The 21,804-nt window shown below is 48.5% G+C and overlaps 2 pseudogenes; both read right to left on the bottom strand.

Moving 5' to 3' along the window:
* Window positions 1–661: 661 nt before the first annotated feature.
* On the bottom strand, window positions 662–2,809 carry LOC114116136 (tyrosine-protein kinase RYK-like; annotated as a pseudogene).
* Window positions 2,810–11,012: 8,203 nt separating this feature from the next.
* LOC114116135 (retinoic acid early transcript 1E-like) lies at window positions 11,013–21,585 on the bottom strand (annotated as a pseudogene).
* Between the last annotated feature and the right edge of the window lie 219 nt (window positions 21,586–21,804).

Genomic DNA, 21,804 nt, shown 5'->3' with positions numbered 1-21,804 from the left:
CATAGGATAGAAGTGGTTATGTGTTTTGGCATAAGCAGGGCCACAAGGAACAAATAAGATGCACCAGCAGCTGGCCTAGATGTTTCACTAGAATTGTTATATGGCCACTATCCTCTGCTCACACCTGTGGATTCCTCTGTGGCACTTTGGACCAAGATAGCTACTCTGTAATAAAGGAGCGGGGGCGTTAGCCCATAGCTGCAGGACGGTTTTTATTTTCCTAAGAAAAAGTACTCCATGTTGAAGATAAATCATTCCCAAGACTAGTGAAAGAAAGCAAAACTTTAAAGGTGAATCAACTGCATTACCTTGTAGAAGTTAAGAAAATAAAAAGCAGTTGGTAGTAAGATTGTTAGTTCAAATATGTGTGTTTAAACAATTTTAAAAACTATTTTGTAAAAATGTACCTATACCTCTAAGGCAACTATGTGTAAAACATTTACACAAACTTTTTCAGTTAAACCTAATAAAAGTAATATTGAGAAAGTATTCCACATCATTAAGTCTGTCTTAGGAAGTTGAGATGCTAAAGCATTCCTAAGGCATGGTGTTCTGGAAGATAAATGTGCTTCTGTGGTACTGGGTGATGTATGTGACTGGCTGGCTCCAAGTGGGCCTTGACAGGCACCTTCCTCCTGACGCTGGGGGACTGAGAGGAGAGTCAGACACAGGCCCCCAGGGCCTCATGGAACCCTGTGAGACACCATGCCCTTTGCTGGAACTCCACCTCTCCTCTGGATCGAAGGCCCAGCACAAGCCATCACAGCAAATATTTCATCAGGACAGTTGATAGTCTGGGCTATTTGGTAACCCTCTTTCAGGTACTGGGCCACATCAAATGAGTAGACGTCCACTGAAGGGCATTTGGCCAGAGTCATAAACACATGGGCCCTTTTAGTAGCAGCATGCTAAGTTCTTAGTTGTGGCATGCAGGATTCAGTTCCCTGACCAGAGATCGACCCCAGGCCCCTGCATTGGGAATTATGGAGTCTTAGCCACTGGATCACCAGGGGAGGCTGGAGAACTTATTTTTAACCGGAATTTCAAAAGCCATCCATCGATCCCATGTTTTTGTTGTTCCTCAGTGAGAGTCCATGGGGAACAAGACTTGGAGAGGGATTGGCTTTGCTCTTAACTTGAAGTTGTCATCAATCATAGAGCTCCTAGCTGCCAGGTCTTTGTGGATGACTTCTTTCTGACCAGGTAGCTCATTCCACAGGTAATCTGAGCAGCCATGTGAACTAGGTTTTGTTGAGAAGTTTCCTGCTGAGTATTGGCCTCTACATATTTGCACTGTCATAAGAACAATTTAAGATACCCCCAGTTCATGTAAGGCAATCCACCATGGGCTTTTCCCATTCTTCTGTTCACACATGGGTAATAGGAAGATTTCTGTGATGAAGATCTCATAGCTCACAACTTTCAGGAAGCATTGTTGTCCCCTGAATTTCAGAAGCTCGATCTCTAACTGTTTTTACAAATGCTTGTTGTTCTTTATCTGAATCTTTTTCATCTACATAAACCCCATGGAAAGTATATCAGAAGGTACCTCCTTAGAGTACATCTTTTGAGTTCCCCTCTCTGGAAAGATATTTTGATATCATTCACCTTAGCTCTGGCCTCCAAAAGAGCGACACTTCTCAAGTCCTCCTCCTCTACCCAGAGGGTCGGATAACTGGAGATGGGAGTTGTACTGTTGGGTGTGTTGCCTCCCACATACTGAGACATGTGGGAATGACTGGGACTGAGACAGTCCTTGGGAACTACTGCTGGCGCTGATGCTATCTTCCAGTTCAATCCTTTTCATACGATGAAGATGCAAAACAGCTAATACTAGTACTGCAAGAAACATAACTGGACAGCAGATCCCTAGGCTGATATAAAACACACGTGCAGACACGGCTGGAGCTGCCTGTACAGGATCATAAATGGGTTCTTCTGCTCGTCGTTTTGTCCAATGCTGAAGTTTTCTTTCCTCAATTTCTGGATGGCAACTTTTCCTTCGTTTCAACTCTAAGATGTGAAGCTTTTTGAAGTTACTGTCAAGTTGAGCTGCATTTAGTATCATAACTTCAGAATCTACTTTGCCAGAACAGGACAGCTGGAGCCCAAACACTGATACAGTGCGTGGGAGTTCCAGGGCAGGGGCGCCGGGCCGCAGGCAGCCTAGCAGACCCGAGCGGTACCAGCGGCGGCCTTTGGGACTCGTGTCCGCGGGAGACAGGCCAGCACATCCGTCTGGCTCGGAGCTCCCGCCTCCAGCGCCCAGGAGAAGCTCGGCTGCCCGTTGCCGCCCACCCCAGCCGGAGCCCCTGAGGGCTGCCGAGCTTTCCTCGCCCTGGCCGTCCTGCAGGTGTTAACTGATCGGTGATAAAGAGCGCTGGTCCTTTAAGGGCCGAGAGCAGTAGGGACCAGAAGGGGCTCTGCGCACACATCTCGAGCTTGCGGCTCTTGGTCCCTTCCCCGCGGGGAGGCCGACGGGTCCCAGCCCGCCCGGGCTCCAGGACTCCCAAGGGGCGGGCTGGGCCCTGGGGGGCCTCAACAGCATTTTCTGTAGCGTTCTGGACCTCTCAAACTCCCCGCATTACTGCTTCACCCAAGGCACCCCTGTTCTGCCCAAGAGAGCAGGCAAGTAGCTTGGGGGAGCTACCGAGGAGCAAAGGGGCCCGAACCCCCGCGCACACCACCACCCCTGTTCAGGTCGTAACTCATCCAACTTCCCTGAGCCCTCCCACAGCTTCATCCCCGAACTGAACCGGACAATCAGAAGCAGCAACAGGAAGCCAAGGCGGGTCTCAGGGCCACCCATCTCTCCCTTTGCCACCTGGATCCCAGTTTTGCAGGAGGGAAGGATGCCGGGTGAGAGAAGCGGGTCCTTTCCTCCGAGGCACGCTCAGCACGTCTGTGGCAGCTCAGCACGTCTGTGGCAGCCGGCGTTCCCGGCGCGGAGGCGCCGCCCTAGGGCTCTGCCTGCGCTGTAGGCACTGGACGCTGCCCAGAAGCCAGGGCTGCTGCCACTCCCTCCTCTTCCCACTCCTCGGAGCTGTACTTGAGCGGTGCTTGGGCTGACAGCCAGAATCTTCCTAGTTAGATCATTTTGTCATTTTGGTCTGTCTAATTAATAGAAATTGATCAGAGGTCAGGGAAGAATTTCTGGCAAGAAGGTCATGGAGGGGTGAGCTCAGGGCTTCCTGCTTCCCCATCTTGAGCTTGCCTTGGATGATCACTGACCTCTTCATTGTATTGAGTTTCTTTAGGCTTTTCCATACCATCTTATGAAGACCTGAAGGAACTTCTCTGCCAATCCAGTTACTGTTTCCGGTGCCAGTTCAGGTGGCAAACTTAATTGATAAATGTTGACTATGTTCTGACTGTTCCACTGACCTGCCCTTCTCTCATCCCTGTCCCTCTCCTCCGGCTTCCTGAGTCCCAGAGACACAGCAGTATTGAAATTAGGCCAGCTCATCACTCTGCAAGTTTGCTTCGGTCCCATTTGTTTCTTTCTCCACAATTTCAATACCAGTGCATTTTGAAGAAGGATTCTGTGTAATTCTACAGGTTGCTTGCCCCTCATTTTTTTTTCCTGTATACTTGTACAACCTTTGAAATTTATATAAAACAGAAAACAAAAAGATGAGGGAAAGCAATAAAGAAATAGGTCCTCATCAAACTTATATACTTTTGCACAGCAAAGGAAACCATAGACAAAACAAAAAAGGCAAACTACAGACTGGGAGAAAAGATTTGCAAAGGATGCAGCTGAAAAGGGCTTAATTTCCAAAATATACGAAAAGCTGTTACAACTCAATAATAAAGACAGGGAACCCAATCAAAGAATGGGCAGAAGGTCTGAATAGACATTTCTCCAAAGAAGGCTTACACATGGCCCATAGGCATGTGAGAAGATGCTCAATATCAATATTTTTATTTTAATTAATTACAAATTTTTATTGTATATTGGAGTATATAGTTGATGAATGGAGAAGGCAATGGCACCCCACTCCAGTACTCCTGCCTGGGAAATCCCATGGATGGAGGAGCCTGGTAGGCTGCAGTCCATGGGGTCAAGAAGAGTCAGACACGACTGAGCGACTTCACTTTCCCTTTTCACTTTCATGCACTGGAGAAGGAAATGGCAACCCACTCCAGTGTTCTTGCCTGGAGAATCCCAAGGATGGGGGAGCCTGGTGGGCTGCCGTCTATGGGGTCACACAGAGTCGGACACGACTGAAGCGACTTAGCAGCAGCAGTTGATGAAAAATGTGTGTTAGTTTCAGGTGTACAGCAAAATGATTCAGTTATACATATACATGTAACTATTTTTTCACACATTCTTTTCCCATTTATGTTATTACAGAATATGGAGCAGAGTGCCCTATGCCACACAAGTCCTTGCTGGTTATCTATTTTAAGTACAGTAGGGTGTATATGTCAATCCTAAACTCACAGTTTGTCTCTCTCCATCACCTTTCACCTCTGGATATATGCCAGGGAGTGGGACTTCTGAATCATATGGTAGCTCTGAACCTGCCTGCAATGCAGGAGACCTGGGTTTAATTCCTGGATCAGGAAGATCCCCTGGAGAAGGAAATGGCAACCCACTCCAGGATTCTTGCCTGAAGAATTCCATGGATGGAAGAGCCTGGAAGGCAACAGTCCCTCAGGTGGCAAAAAGTCGGACACGACTTAGCAACTAAATCACCACCACATGGTAGCTCTGTTTTTAGTTTTGAAAGGAATCTCCATACCATTCTCCATAGTGCGTGTATCAATTTACATTCCCACCAACAGTGTGGGAGGGTTCCCTTTTCTCCACAGTCTCTCCAGCATTTATTGTTTGTTCAGTTCAGTTCAGTTCAGTCACTCAGTCGTGTCCGAATTTTTGTGAGCCCATGGACTGCAGCACACCAGGCTTCCCTGTCCATCACCAAGTCCTGGAGCCTACTCAAACTCATAGACTTTTCAATATGGCCATGCTGACCAGTGTGAGGTTCCTTGAAGGGGGAAGGAGAATAAATGTCAGAGAATGAGCAGTAAAGGCTAAAGCGTCTCAGCCCCAGGATCCAGGGCACCTACTGGGCAACAAGGACAGACTTTAGGAGACAGAGCAGGGTTGGTTGCATAGGCCTCTCATTGCAGTGGCTTCTCTTGTTGCAAAGCACTGGTTCTACTTTGCTTGGGCTTCCAAAGCACATGGGTTTAGTCGTCCTGTGGCATGTGGGATCGTCCCTGACCAGGGATCAAACCTGTGTCCCCTGCATTGGCAGGCGAATTCCTATCACTGGCCCACCAGAAAGCCCCTGCCACATCTTCTTTATCCATTCATTTGTCGATTGTCATTTAAGTTGCTTCTAAATAGCTCAGACTGTAAAGAATCTGCCTGCTATGCGGGAGACCTGGGTTCAGTCCCTGTGTTAGGAAGATCCCCTGGAGGAGGGCATGGCAACCCTCTCCAGTATTCCAGCCTGGATAATCCCATAGACAGAGGAGCCTGGTGGGCCACAGTCCATGGGGTCACAAAGAGCTGAACACGACTGAGCTACTAAGCACACACACATTCTCCTTCCCCTGATGGTGTCTAGGCCATGGTTCCCACCTCTTACCCTGGGCCCACAATTCTCCAGCTGAACAGCCTCAGGTTCTGAGTCCTTGCCTCATGTCTATCCCAGGGTCTGGGTCTGTTCTGAGCAGGCCTTCAAGGCGTTAATTCTCCTCCAAGAGAAGCAAGGGTTTGGGCCTGTTACTGTCATAATGAAGGAAAGTCTGTTTCTCCACTGCCCTCGTGGAGCCTCCACCTCACATCAGGGCTGGAGTGACAATGAAGTTGTAGCCAAGTTAAGGGTCTGTGAGGAAACTCAGGTGCCAGCTGGCATGGGGAGTGCTGACTCACTCTTCATGTGCCCCACAAAATTCGTCTGTTGCAACTTTGGCCCTGAATGTGATGGGAAGATAGGTGTGTGGGAAGTGATTGGTGGGTTCAGTTCAGCTCAGTTCAGTCTCTCAGTCATGTCTGAGTCTTTGTGACCTCGTGGACTGCAGCATGCCACGCTTCCCTTTCCATCACCAGCTCTTGGAGCTTGGTCAAACTCATGTCCATTGAGTTGGTGATGCTTTTTGACCATCTCATCCTCTGTCGTCCGCTTCTCCTCCTGCCTTCAATCATTCCCAGCATCAGAGTCTTTTCCAGTGAGTCAGTTCTTCACATCAGGTGGCCAAAGCATTAAAACTTCAGTTTTAGCATCATTCTTTCCAATGAATAATCAGGACTAATTTCTTTTAGGATTGACTGGTTGGATCTTCTTGCAGTCCAAGGGACTTTCAAGACTGTTCTCCAACACCACAGTTCAAAAGCATCAATTCTTTGGCACTCAGCTTTCTTTATGGTCCAACTCTCACACCTATACATGACTACTGGAAAAACCATAGCCTTGACTAGATGAACCTTTGTCACCAAATAATGTCTTTGCTGTTTAATATGCTGTCTAGGTTGGTCATAGCTTTTCTTCCAAGGAGCAAGCATCTTTTGATTTCAAAGCTACAGTCACCATTTGCAGTGAGTTTGGAGGCCCAGGAAATAGTCTGTCACTGTTTCCATTGTTTCCCCATCTATTTGCCATGAAGTGATGGGACCAGATACCATGATCTTTATTTCCTGAATGTTGGGTTTAAGCCAGCTTTTTCACTCTTCTCTTTCACTTTCATCAAGAGGCTCTTTTGTTCCTCTTTGCTTTCTACTATAATAGTGGTGCTATCTGTGTATCTGAGGTTCTATTTCTTCTGACAGTCTTGATTCCAGCTTATTCTTCATCCAGCCCAGCACGTAGCGTGATGTACTCTGCATATAAGTTAAATAAGCAGGGTGACAATATACAGCTTTGATGTACTCCTTTCCCAATTTGGAACCAGTCTGTTGTTCCATGTCTGGTTCTAACTGCTGCTTCTTGACCTGCATGCAGATTTCTCAGGAGGCAGGTAAGGTGGTCTGGTATTCCCATCTCTTTAAGAATTTAGCAGAGTTTGTTGTGATCCACACAGTCAAAATAATGGGTGAGAACCATTATAGAAAATGACCCTGTGTTCCCTCCACCCTTCCACAAGGTGAGTGCACCATGAGAAGACAGCCCTCTGTGAACCAGACATCTTCCAGTGCCTTGATCTTGGACTTGCCAGATTCCAGAACCCTGGGGAAAACTTTCCTGTCGTTTGTAAGCCACCCAGTGTATGGTTACTTGCTATAGCAATCCCATGGGACTAAGACAGGGAGGAAGGGAGCTCTTAAAAGCCTGGTGTCTAAGACATGGGTTTCAAGTCCCCTGAAAGGCAGGACAGGCAGAGAGGACCCCAGACTTACTGGTGTCTCAATTTAACCCTTGATGTTGTGTAGAGACTGTGCCTGAGGACTTCCCCAGGGTACATGCGTATGCCAGTACAGCAGCCGTAACACACATTGGGGAGAGGAATCAGTTATGTGGAAAGGAGAGTGCCAAGGGCAGGACATGTGAAAAAAAAAAAAAATGTGACCCTGTTTGTATCCCGCAGTTAACAACCTAGCTGAAAAAACGAACCATCCTGTGGAAAGTAGTGGTAAGTATTAGGGCGACCTCCTCAGGACAGCAGGGAGGACTTGGCAAGTGGGCATTGGCTCTAGGGTTTCCTGGATGGGGGCCAAGGGGTGGTGCAGGAGGGGTGGGATGGAGTGTGTTTGGGTTGGCGAGGGAAAGGGAGAGGGAGGAGCAGGGCAGGGGAGGAAGGGTAGGTTGTATTTAAAAGCTGCTGGGGAGTAGTCTCCAAGGTCACACCTCAGGCTCCCAAGTCCCCACTTTTCTGTCGAAGCTGCTTCTGCTCCCTCTGGACAGAGTCCAGGACACACGTGCCGTGAGTGTCTAAGGGTGGGTCCAGGGGTCTTGCCATGCAGGCTCCTGGCTTCCCACCTGAGCTGCTGGAGAGAGCTGGGAACACCTGTGATGAGCTTAAGAAATGAGGGAAGGTGGGGAGAAGGGTGAGGTGGGGAGGAAGGAGTTGGGGGACAGTGAGGGGTCTGGGCCTGGAGAGCTGGGAGGGGCACGGTGGAGAGGGTTAGGTCCCCTCCTCTACCTGTTGTGCCCCCCACACGAGTCCCTCCCCCTGAGCTTAGTAGGCAGGAGGGGATTGAAGGGAATCCTATTGCTCAGAGGCTCCAAAGTGAAAGGCACTCAGTCGGGTCCAACTATACAGTCCATGGAATTCTCCAGGCCAGAATACTGGAGTGGGTAGCCTTTCCCTTCTCCAGGGGATCCTCCTGACCCAGGAATCGAACCGGGTCTCCTGCATTGCAGGTGGATTCTTTACCAACTGAGCTATCAGGGAAGCCCCAGGCTGACTAGAAACTGAGGGTGGGAAGGCAGTTCAGCCCCTGGGCCTGGGGGAGGCGTCAGCTGGTGAAGGCAGGTGACCCCAGTTGACACCGGTCACAAGGCAGATATTCTTGTGTGGTGTTTCAAGCTAAAAAAAGACAGTAAATGAAAGAGGGTATCAGCTTTTTCCCTGTCCCTGCCAGTTTTTGGTTCCCTTGGAACCTCGGGGTCCAGGCTAGAGGGTCCAGGCCCAGAGAAAGGAGAACCTGGGGAGCCGGTCACCACTGAGGCCCCTTCAGCAACAGTCCTGACACACTGCTCACCCCACACTCTCCATGCACACCTGTCTTCCCACACTTCAGCCCCCACAGTTACACACACAAGCCCCCTCACCGTCCACACTGCCCTCCATCACCCACAGCCCAGCCTGACTCTCCAGCCTCCCACACAGCCCCTCACATACACGTGTTCCCCACCTAGGCTCCATGCCTCTCACTTATACGCCTTCCACCCTTGTGCACGTCTCCCTTCCTGAAACTTTCCATGCAGGTCTCCTCACACCCTCTTCCCTCTGTGCACACCCCATCCCCCACCCCCACACTTTATTTCACACACAAGTGCCTGCTTGCCTGCCCCACTGGCTCTCCACGCTCTGCAAAGTCACACCACGTTCCCTTCCCACAGGGACCCTGGCTTCCTCACACTGTTTGTACACACTGCTTCACACAAATTCCACACTGAAGGCTGCCATCTACTTCCACTGCCATCCAGAAACTTTCCCCTCACGGCCATTTCCCTTCACTGTCTTTCTCCTCTCTGGGTCCCCCAGGGCACCCCTCTCTGGGCCCTCTGCATACGCACACTGTCCACGCCCCTTCTGTCCCAGGCTCGCCTGTCCACAGTCACACACACACACACACCAAGGTTCCCAATATTCTCACACACTAGTTGTGGCTGCTGCCCACACATCCAACACACTCTTTCCAGCACTCCCTCACTCTCTTCACATTCACCTTTCTATCACAATTAGTGTCACTGCCCCACACACGCCTAAGTAGGAAATGGCAACCCACTGCAGTATTCTTGCCTGGGGAATCCCATGGACAGAGGACCCAGTTCAGTTCAGTTGCTCAGTCACGTCCAACTCTTTGCGATCCCATGAATCGCAGAACGCCAGGCCTCCCTGTCCATCACCAGGTCCTGGAGTTCACTCAGACTCGCGTCCGTCGAGTCAGTGATGCCATCCAGCCATCTCATCCTCTGTCGTCCCCTCCTCCTCCTGCCCCCAATCCCTCCCAGCATCAAAGTCTTTTCCAATGAGTCAACTCTTCGCATGAGGTGGCCAAAGTACTGGAGCTTCAGCTTTAGCATCATTCCTTCCAAAGAAATCCTGGGGCTGATCTCCTTCAGAATGGACTGGTTGGATCTCCTTGCAGTCCAAGGGACTCTCAAGAGTCTTCTCCAACACCACAGTTCAAAAGCATCAAGTCTTCAGCGCTCAGTCTTCTTCACAGTCCAACTCTCACATCCATACATGACCACTGGAAAACCATAGCCTTGACTAGACGGACCTTAGTCGGCAAAGTAATGTCTCTGCTTTTGAATATGCTATCTAGGTTGGTCATAACTTTTCTTCCAAGGAGTAAGGGCTTTTTAATTTCATGGCTGCAATCACCATCTGCAGTGATTTTGGAGCCCCCAAAAATAAAGTCTGACACTCTTTCCACTGTTTCTCCATCTATTTCCCATGGAGTGATGGGACCGGATGCCATGATCTTCATTTTCTGAATGTTGAGCTTTAAGCCAACTTTTTCACTCTCCTCTTTTACTTTCATCGAGAGGCTTTTTAGTTCCTCTTCTCTTTCTGCCATAAGGGTGGTGTCATCTGCATATCTGAGGTTATTGATATTTCTCCCGGCAATCTTGATTCCCGCTGTGCTTCTTCCAGTCCAGTGTTTCTCATGATGTAGTCTGCATAGAAGTTAAATAAGCTACAGGGTACAGGGTCGCAAAGAGGCAGACAGGACCGAGCAATTAACACAGCCACTCTTCTCTTCTGCCCTCCTCCTCTCACGTATACCCTCTCTCTGTCTCTCTCTCTCACACACACACACAGAGTCACACTGACGAGTTCTCCCCAAGATACTGGGCCTTGCAGCTGCCACAAAGCCACACACAGCTCAGCATGGTCCTGGGAAGTGGCTGGCTGCCAGGACTCCGCCCCAGGGCCAAGCAGGAATTTTAGGTCTCTGCCTGGGTCCTACCTGGAAACGTGCCATCTCCTTTTTAATGGCCCAGCCCCATATCTGAAACTATTCAGCAAATGTGCTCCAGCAGGCATACAGCCCCAAGCCCCCACGAACAGTCACCTTCATGCATTAGTCAACCTAAAATGAATGTTTGTGTGTTGTGCTGAATAGAAATCATCTTTTAGCTACAGGATTAGTCTGTTCTCCCACTGTCATCTATTGATCAGCATACCCTTCGCTGGTATTTCTTTCCTCGTCTACTAGGTGTCACATTTCTAGACATCCCTGGGTCTGTTTCTTGGCTTTTTTCTAAAACCACTCTCCTGCCTTCCTTCTTGCTCACCAGTTCCCTTTGTGCTGGGAATGCAGCCTAAGCCCCCACAAGCTGGTCAGGACAGTGAAGTCTTCATAAAAATGACCACAAACTCTATGGCTTGAAACAACCAAAATGTATTCTTTCAAGATTGTGAGGGTTAGAAGTCTGAAATCAAGCTGTCAGTAGGGCCCTCTCTGAAGGCTCTAAGGGAGGCTCCATCTTTTCTCTTCCTGACTACTGGTGGTTGCATGGAGAAGGACATGGCAACCCACTTCAGTATTCTTGCTTGGACAATCCCCATGGACAGAGGAACCTGGTGGGCTGCAGTCCATGGGGTCACAAAGAGTCAGACATGACTGAGGTACTATGCACAGCACTGGTGGTTGCCAGAAACACTTGGCATTGCGTAGCTCCAGTGTCTACTTCTGTCCTTCCATGACACTCGTGTGTCTTGTTTTCCTATATCCATCTCTGCTGGGGTCTAGCCCTGGTGGATCCAGGGTAATTCGAAGCAGGAACGGAGTAGGCGAGGAAAAACTTGTTTAGAAATATAAAAAGAGGTTAGGAAGAAATAGTATAGTAGGAAAATTTAGTGGAGAAAAGAGGCTGAATAACTTGGTTTACACAGAGAACTAATAAAACCTCAGGACAAGAGGTTTGCACCATCTACGTTAGGCCACCAGCACCCGTTTGAATAGCAGAGGGTGCCCCGCCTTGGGCTCCCTCTCTCGTGGATCTTAGAAGCCAGGACAAGTAAGTAGACATGGCGAGCCTCCATGCCCCAGATGGGAATTCAGCCAGAAAATAGAGTAAAGAAGACACAGGGGAAACCAGACTTTCCAGTGACTGGCCCCTCCTCTATTGTCCGGAAAGGCCTTTTATACTTTTGATTGTACATAGAGATCAATGGATAATACAAAATTATGCAGCGTCAGCAGCCCTGACTCTTATCGAGACCAGGCTTTCTCTCTGTATACCTAGTTGTACACACAAGTCTTAGGTGATTTACATCATCTTCTGGCCAGAGGGCCAGTTAACACTTTACGGCCCTTTTCTGATAAGGGTCTGTCAACCAGAAGACTTATTTGTGTTGTTCTTCCCAAAGTCTGGTGCCACTCTCAGAAAGCACTAAATAAAGTTACATTCTTACATAGCAAGGACACAACAGTTTATAACAATGAAAGAAGTACAGTGATTTATAACAAAGAGAAAAGTACTTAACTCAAAAGTCTAGTGTTGCTAACATCAAAACTACTATATTCCTTTTTCTATATCCCAATTACATGGATTAACATCCTTCAGGTGCCTAAAAGATAAAGAATATGGAGGCCTGGCAGCAGTGATTGACTCAACAGTGAAACCCATCACCAATATAGTTTTTAGCTCTTTAGAAAAGGCTCTGTATCTTTAGATGCTTTAAGCTTTGTGCCTCTCGCGGTTAGGGACCGTAAACAATCACAAGTTGTAAAAGTCTGGGCAGACTGGTCAGGTAAATTAGAAAGCCATCATAGGGGTTTAAACCCAGACATTCTTTTTATATGCAGGAGACTGTTAACTGGAGCCCTAAGTTAATTCCTTTGAGAGGAAGATGATCAGGGATGGCCCTCCGATATGTCAGAAGAGTGGAAAGCACAGGCAGACTCTGGTTTTGGGGGGTAGATGTTCAGGAAAACCTAGGTGGAACCCCTGAAGCCAGATCACACCTTTTCATATGTCTGGCTTCCTTTCTCATGACCTTTGCCATGGGCAGGATTCCTCACGCTGGCTCCCGGCACATCTCTTCTTTGCATGCCTACATTTCTTTAAAGGCATGCTTTCTGATAAAGGCACTAGTCTTTGGATTAGAGCCCAACCTAATCTACGCTGACCTCACCTTGGTTGGATTACATCTGCACACACCCTATTTCCAGGTGAGGTCTCCTTCACCTAATGGTAGGACTTTACCACATTTGGGCCCCTAAAATAAAGGAGTTTCAATAAACATTCATGTGATTCTCATTGGGCAAAAAAGGTACAGTGTATAATTGAATTCTCCGCATCACCAAATATATTCCTGACAGGAGAAAACTTCGTTTGTCTAGACATTAGTGAAAACTGAAAGGTTAAAATTTTTTCTGATGTTGTCTTCTTCTCATCCTGGTATGAATGTATGAGCTCAAACATCCTCTGTGTTTGAGCATTGTTTTTAGGTGTTTCTGAGGTCAGCAGTGTTCTCTGTTAGCCAGTTCAGTACAGTCGCCCTTTCTAAGTGGAAAATATTCATCCAAGAGCTAATTCTCTACAGTTTTGTTGTGCATGAGCTGGTTTAGAGCACCTGATAAGGGTCCATCTAGGTTGTGGATAGTCCTTTAAATAATATCTTTTCCAGTATGCATAATTTCCTGGTTGCAAGTCATGGAACATCTAATCTTCATCCATAAATTATGGAGATGTGATTTAGAAGCAAGCTTAGAATGTCTTTTTAATAATTTGATTAGGGGCTTCCCTGGTGGCGCATTGGTAATGAATCTGCCTGCCAATGCAAGAGACACGAGTTCAATCCCTGTCCGGGAAGATCCCACATGCTGTGAAACAGCTAAGCTCATGGGCCACAAATACTGAGGCTGTGCTCTGGAGCCTGGGAGCCTCAACTGCTGAGCCTGTGTGCCCCAACTACTGAAGCCCGCAGCCTAGAGCCTGCGCTCTGCTACAAGAAAAGTCATCACAGTGAGCTGCTTTTGTACCGTAACTAGAGAGCAGCAAGTAGAGAAAGCCCACACACAGCACTGAAGACCCAGCATGACCAAAAATAAATACGTCTTAAAAAGATAATTCAGTTAAACTGCACAATCATGTAACACAACAAATAGGAGTACCACAGCGTATCTATTCTTTTGTATCCAGCACTTGCCTCTCAAATCCTTTTTATGAGGCATCTATGTTTTTACTGCAGTAATTCATTCTTTATTGATTGCGTTATAGTGTTCCATTTCTGGCTATATCACACTTTATCCTTTCTTCTGTCCTGGATACATCTTTATGCATTAACTGTTAGTATCTTAATATGCATATTAATCTACATGATAAATCAACTGGTAGCCTCATACTTTTGTGTCATGACATCTAGGCAGTTAGCACTTGACTGTGGTTTCTGCATATGTATTAATCTGCTAGGTCTCTAAAGAAAAGCTATTTTTCTACACTCAGAACACCAAATATGATACCAAAATGTGGGTTTTAGAAACTCTGCTCCAGGAACCAGGACTCTGACCAAACGTATACTTCCTATTGTGTCACAACACAGACTATAACCACACACCACCGACTGAGTGGTTTCAACAAGTCTTCCTGGAGGTGAGGATTTTATCACATGAATTAAGAACATTCAGCCCATAAAAGCATGTGGTAACTTAACTATACATGAAAGTGAGTGTGAACACATAAATTATGTCTCATTAAATCACAGAAGTATATCCCTAATGCATTATCTTCTTAACAGAATTAAAAAAATTCCAACACTGCCCCCCGTCCCAATTCCACCCCACATGAAGGGAAGTCTGATGGAAAGAATAGAACTGGAAGTCTTAACTGATTGTGAGCAAATATTTGACTTTTGCAAATCCTCAAAACGACCAAGTCAATACATCTTAGGGGCCCATCAACAGCCGTGGAAAGTGAAGGAATTCTTAAGCATAAGCTTCTTTAGCTTCTTGTTAAACCCCACTCTGAGTAGAAGGTAGTATATTAGATCAACAGCCAGACTGTCATCAAGGGTCAGTGTTTGCCACCCAGAGTTGGGTTAACATTGTACCTTCTCATAGTCCAGGAGAAACATCCAAATGATGGAATAGCTGTTAGAACACTGGGGGAAATTTCAGCTAGATAGTGCTATCATCAGAGAACAAAAGGTTTTTTTCATCAAAGGGCTGGGAAAGCCTGAGTAACATCTCAGGACAACACCCCACCCCACCACATTGACATCTCGTACCCGAGGCCCCCAAAAGAGAAGACACTTGTCTTCATCCCCACTCCCACTGCACGGTCCTGCTGCCCACACCAGCCTCTTCTACCCCAACAACAGGGTGGTTCCCGACCCTACAGGGAAGTGCGTGGGCCCAAGACAAAGACGGAACATCATCTTGGTAAAGATGGGTCCAGTGGACAGGGGCTTGGTGAGACCCGAGGCTCACCTCTCCCAAGTCCTGACCAGAACATGCCTGCCTAGGAGCCAGAGGCCGGCTGGCTTCTCACCTGCTGTGGTCCCTGATTTCTTCATAAGATTCATGACGATGAAGCAATTAGAACTAACTGGGTGATGATCAATAGGATAATGCAAGCGACCAATCGGATGGATGCAGACTGGCTGATATCTGGGGCCATTATTAGTGGTTCTAAAATGAAAAAGCAAAAGCCTTGTCAGATCTAAGAATACACCTTCCTCAGCACCTGTTGTCCTTAGCACCTGTTCCCCATATAGTTACTGACTCATGTGAAGGCACTCTTCAGGTGTGGGTATGGAAAGATTAATGGGCTTGTGCTCTGTCTTTGTGGAGCTAATATTTATCCTGAGTTGTGTTAGTCACTCAGTCATGTCCGACTCTTTTGAGAGCTCATGGACTGTAGCCAGCCAGGCTCCTCTGTCCATGGGATTCCCCGGGCAAGAATACTGGAGTGGGTTACCATTTCCTACTCCAGGGGATCTTCCCAACCCAGGGATCGAACCTGGGTCTCCTGCCTTGCAGGCAGATTCTTTACCGTCTGAGTCACTGAGACTGTAAATGTCCATCTGATTGTCTTTCAGGTGGACATGTTTACTGTGAGGAGTCCTTTTTGAGGAGGACACAATTGGCAGCACTTAATTCTCTCTGGGAAGGGATAAGGGCTTCATTAAGTGACACTGGAGCTGGTTAAAGGACCAGTATGACAGGAGGGAGAGAAGGCCTGGAAACATAATGCATATATAGATTTGGGGACCATCGTGCAGTGCCTGGGGTCTGGGTCATTGGTTAATGGGGAAGGGGGCTCCTGTGCTGAGGGAGGTGGGCTGGGACAGGAGGATGCTGGCAAGTTCTGCGCTATGCCCATGACTGACTCTCCAGACAGGAAGTCCACCAAGAGATCAGTCACTCCATCCATCCACCATATTTTCAATTACACACACATATGTGCTCACATCCACACATGAAGGCTCTAGACCTTTGAAGAGAGCTGCCACCCCCCCCCCCACACACACACCCCACTCAGTTACCTGTGGGCTCTGGGAGCAGCATGTTCTCCCAGTGTTCCAGGAATTCCCTAAGCCAATAGCTGCAGTCTCCTGTTGAGATCTTCCTGAAATACTCTGCCAGTTCCTGGTTGTTCTCCCACTCCTCCTTGATGCTTGTGGCTCCAGGATTGATGACTGTCCAGGTTACGCTCATGGTGTCAAGGAGGAGGACTGTCCATCCATTGAGGCTGAAGTGCAAGGATGCACCAGAGCATTGCTCAGCTTCGCGTTGACAGCACATTTTTACCTGCAGGATGGGAGGATCTGCGCCCCCCACACACAATGAATCTTTCTGGACTCTCCACAGTCCCTCCTCCCCAGTCACTCAAATGCGTCTGCACATCTAGGGGCCTGTGATCTTCTGACCATGACCTCCCCCTCTTACCCATCATGTCCAGCGGGTCTCTAAGGCTGGATCGTGTTCAGTCCTTTCACAGGAATCTCCACCTTGCATGCACTCTCTCTTGCTATCTCCAGCTCTCCACCCCCTTCCCATACTTACCCCTTGTCTCCTTTTTGTCCAGTTTGGTGACAGGCAGGACCATCTTGAGCTCTTTTCCTGCTTCTGCCAGTGTTTGGCTCAATTCGGTCCACACTTTCGTGTCGTTTACCTCCTTCCCCAGGAAACCCAAAGGTTTGACCTTGTTGCTGTCACTGTCATACTGGGGAAAGGCTTTGTGTCCAGGGAGGCCTGGACTCGACACCAGGGCTGGCCAGGTCTGGACTGAGATTTGATAGTGAGGTCAAGGCACAGAGAGTGGGCATCTGTGAGAGAAAACCACAGGTGTGTCTGGGAGTTTACTCCTCCAGGGCCTGGTTGCAGAGGGAGGGGTCTCTATCCCAGACCCCCTCCTCTGCTGCATCTTCAGTCCTGCCTCTCCTTTAACTGTCTGAGCTTTAGTTAAACACTTTGGTGCCACCATGGATCTTTTCCGTCCATATACTATTAGCAGGAAGATTTATCTGATATATGGTGGCTCAGGAAGTAAATAATCTGCCTGCAATGCAGGAGACCCAGGATTGATCCCTGGAGAAGGAAATGGCAATCCACTCCAATATTCTTGCCTGGAGAATGGACAGAGGTGCCTACAGAGTGCATAGGCTGGCAAAGAGTTGGACACACCCATGGACGGAGGAGCCTGGTAGGCTGCAGTCCATGGGGTCGCGAAGAGCCAGACACGACTGAGCGACTTTACTTTGACTTTTTACTTTTATGCATTGGAGAAGGAAATGGCAACCCACTCCAGTATTCTTGCCTAGAGAATCCCAGGGATGGGAGAGCCTGGTGGGCTGCCGTCTATGGGGTCGCCGAGTTGGACACGACTGAAGCCACTTAGCAGCAGCAGCAGCAGCAGCAAGTGACTAAGTATGCACATGCCAGCTTGTGAGGCAGCAAAAACAGAAGACAGTGTCTGGTTTCTAGAGACTTCAAATCTATCTGAACAGACAAGACTTTCGACAGAATGGGGAGCAGGATGCCATAGGGCACATGCCGCATTCACGATGGGCCCCTGGTCATCAGGAAAGTCTTACTGGAGTAGGAGGTGGGGCTTGCCAGGAGAGGGAACGCTGCTACAGGAGCACAGGCCCAGGCACCATGCCTTGGGTGGGGTCCCGGAAGGCAGGGTGTCCCCTCCTGGGCAGCCAGTCCAGCTAAACCACACCCTGTCCTAAGAGCAGGTGGACAGGTGCCCACCAGGGTGGAGCCCCTTCCCTCCCCATTTTCTCATGTCCCCCTCTTCCCCGATCAGAGCCCCAGATCCAGGACACTCACTGCCCAGAGTCTTCCTGGCTTCTGTCAGCAGCAGTGTCAGCAAAAGATGACCTGCGGTGTGAGCCACTGACATTCCTCCCTGCAGCTTTAGGAGAGTGACCAGCAAAAGGTAGCCTGGGCTGTGTCTATACCTCTGTCTCCTGGCACCGCCCAAAGTCTTCAGTCCTAGACTGAGGAAGCCCTGCTGAAAAACAAGAAAAATAACACTTATACCCAGGAAGTATTTCTTAAGTTTCAAATGTAATTACTCATTAAAAAAAATAGTCATGACATTACAAAGCCAAATTCACTTTGAATAACTATCCTCCCTCCAAAACGCCCCTTCCTGTGTGAGCAAGCAAAGCCCACCTTTTGCTGGCTCTTCTGCTCATTCCCTGAACCACTTCCTGCTCTGATCTTTCTTTGAACTCACTTCCTCCCTTACCTACACCCCACCGCCACTGCCGCTGCCATCTCCTGCTCAGTTATCCCTTCTTTTCTCCTACATCCACTTCCCATCCTAACCTTTCAAACTTTCTCTGTAATGATTACGATTCCCTACATGGTAGTCACTCAGTCGTGTCCGACTCTTTGCGACCCCATGGACTGTAGAGCCTGCCAGGCTACTCTGTCCATGGGATTCTCCAGGCAAGAATACTGGAGTGGGTTGTCATTCCCTTCTGTTAATCAAACTAGCAGCGGCCGACCCCACCAGGTCTGCCATATCGGAGGAGGGTGTACAACAGGGTCCAATAGGCCTGTTGGAGCCGAGCTCCAGAACAGCCGGGAATTTATTATCATTTGCTCACCTGCAAGTTGGCAAAATCCTCCTAGAGACCCGGAGAAGCAAGCTCACCGTAAAACACTGACGGATTTTCCCGAGTCAAGCAGCAGCAGCGGCCCCCTCCCGCCTATCCCAGCTCCCTCCCCTGCGCTACCCGTCTTCAGCACGACATCCGCCGCGCAGGTGGCTCAACCCCGCGGGCTCCAGGTTGGTGGCTTCAGGGTGGCAAGAGAAGACAGAACATTTGTGGGGACCCGTCAAGGGTTCGTACTCTCCGCACCCGGCTCCTGCGATCAGCGGGGCGCGGTCCTCGCCTGCCGGTTCAGCCAAGGTCAGGTTTCGCTCAGGTTGAGGTTGGAGTTCGCAACCACAAAAGTTCCGAAACTCTCCTCGGGGTTTCGTTTTGGGGTTTTCAGTGTGACTCGCCCTTTCGAATCTCAGCCCGACGCCCCGTGGCCCCGGCTCGGGGGAAGCTCGGCCGGCGGCGTTCGGAGAGGCGTCGCTGGAGCGCGGACGCCGGGAGGGCGCGGAAGAGGGGCCCCGAGCCCAGCTGAGGCGGTCGGGGGACGGCGCCCCGGGAGGCCCGCCCGGCAGGTGAGTGAGTCTCTGTAAGGAAGTGCCCAGGGTTGGGGGTGATGACCAGGCTCTTTCCGGTTGTCAGTTGGGCGCCGCCGCTGTGATTTCGGGGACCCAGGACCTGGAACGGAGGCAGGCTAAGGAGCCAAGGGCGACTTCTCGGTCCTGCCCCGGCGAGTTTCCAGGCGCTCAGGCTCCGCCCCTCTCTTCTCTACCATCCTATCCCGTGTTTCCTGGCCACCTGACCAGCTGCCCCAAGTCAGTCCTTCATAGATGGCATTCCTTATAAGGGCAGCTCAATTAGGACTGGACATAGAACAACAGACTGGTTTCAAATAGGAAAAGGAGTACATCAAGGCTGTATATTGTCACCCTGCTTATTTAACTTATATGCAGAGTACATCATGAGAAACGCTGGGCTAGAAGGAAGCCCAAGCTGGAATCAAGATTGCCAGGAGAAATATCAATAACCTCATATATGCAGATGACACCACCTTTATGGAAGAAAGTGAAGAAGAACTAAAGAGCCTCTTGATGAAAGTGAAAGAGGAGAGTGAGAAAGTTGGCTTGACATTCAGAAAACTAAGATCATGGCATCTGGTCCCATCACTTCATGGCACATAGATAGGGAAACAGTGGAAACAATGGCTGACTTTATTTTTCTGGGCTCCAAAATCACTGCAGATGGTGATTGCAGAAGTGAAATTAAAAGACGCTTACTCCTTGGAAGGAAAGTTATGACCAACCTAGACAGCATGTTAAAAAGCAGAGACATTACTTTGTCAACAGAGGTCAGTCAAGTCAAGGCTATGGTTTTTCCAGTGGTCATGTATGGATGTGAGAGTTGGACTAGAAAGAAAGCTGAGTGCAGAAGAATTGATGCTTTTGAACTGTGGTGTTGGAGAAGAGTCTCGAGAGTCCCTTGGACAGCAAGGGAATCCAGCCAGTCCATCCTAAAGGAGTTCAGTCCTGGGTATTCATTGGTAGGACTGATGTTGAAGCTGAAACTCCAATATTTTGGGCACCTGATGTGAAGAGCTGGCTCATTAGAAAAGACCCTGATGCTGGGAAAGATTGAGGGCAGGAGGAGAAGGGGACAACAGAGGATGAGATGGTTGGATGGCATCACCGACTCAATGGACATGGTTTGGGTGGACTCTGGGAGTTGGTGATGGACAGGGAGGCCTGGTGTGCTGCGGTTCATGGGGTCGCAAAGAGTCGGACATGACTGAGTGACTGAACTGAACTGAAATAGATGAGCTAAATAAAATACATGGCAGCAGTTACTCCCACCGCCCTTCTAGATGGTCTGTGATCAAGTCTGGGACAAGTTAGAGGGTGCAGGGCACCACCCCACTCCTAGGGACAGTCCCTCTCTGCTCCTCCCCAACAGTGGTTCCACGCTCACCTTGAACCTCCAGGGTCCGAGGAACACGGTCTTCCCCAGCACCCCTCCCTTCACACTGCCTCCCACACGGAATGTCTGTTGTGTATTGGTTTGATCTGATTTCAAATCCACTTGCTTTTGACTTAAATGAAGTTGTTCTACTTGTTTATGACTTAAATGAAATGTTCTAGTCCACTTGTTTATAACAAAAACACAAAAGTTAGTTTTTCATGGTAAAGTTATTTTGAGGCTAGAATGATGTAAGATGTGACAGCGTGTCCTTTCATCCGTTGTGGTTCCTCAGCACTTTTTAGATCATCTGCCATGGGTCCTCCCTGGGAGCTTGTCCGGAGAGCACACCCATTATGGAGTGAGTTCTTTATCTATTCTGATGTCGGTCACTTACCAGATATATGTGAGCTCGTTCTTGTGTTCAGCCGCTCGATTGTGTTTGACTCTTTGTGATGCTGTGGACTGTAGACTGTCAGGCTCCCCTATCCATGGGATTTGCCAGGCAAGAATACTGGAGTGACTTGCTGTGTCCTCCTCCAGGGAATCTTCCTGATCCAGGATCGAACTTGTGTCTCCTGCGTGGGCATGTGGATTCTTTACCAATGAGCCACCTGGAAGCCCTACCAGACACAAGACTTGCAAATATCTTCTCTCATTTTTTCACTTTCTTCATGGTATCCTTTAAAAGGCAATTTTTAAAGAAAAATATTGAAAAAGTCTTTTTTTTTTTCTGTTGTCATTTGTGGCTAGTATTGTATTTAAGAAGAGTTTTGTCAAATGCAAAGGCAAAAATTCACTCATCTTTTCTTCTAAGACTTTCATAGTTTTATCTCTTCAATGTATGTCTATGATCCAATTTGAGTTAGTTTTGTATATGTGACTCTCCAGTTGCCCCAGCACCTTTTGCTGAAAACACTCTTCTTTGCCCATGACTTGAAAACCAATTGACCATTGTTGACTTAAAAAATAGTCACAACCTAAAAGTTGAGAGCTGTGTTTTCTTTGGTGGAATTTTTTAAGACATAAATCCCGGAGGTAGCATCTCAAGTAGCCTTGAGAGAACTCTTCCAAGAAGGCAGCGGGGAGGACTCAGGTGATGTAGAAGTTTGCAACAGAGGGCAGGTAGTCTGAACATCAAAAGTATTTTTG

Source organism: Ovis aries, chromosome 8 (genome assembly GCF_016772045.2).
Source record: "Ovis aries strain OAR_USU_Benz2616 breed Rambouillet chromosome 8, ARS-UI_Ramb_v3.0, whole genome shotgun sequence".
In the NCBI taxonomy this organism is placed as follows: Eukaryota; Metazoa; Chordata; class Mammalia; order Artiodactyla; family Bovidae; genus Ovis; species Ovis aries.
Note: the sequence above shows the minus strand (reverse complement) of the source record. Positions and strands in the feature narration are given on the sequence as shown.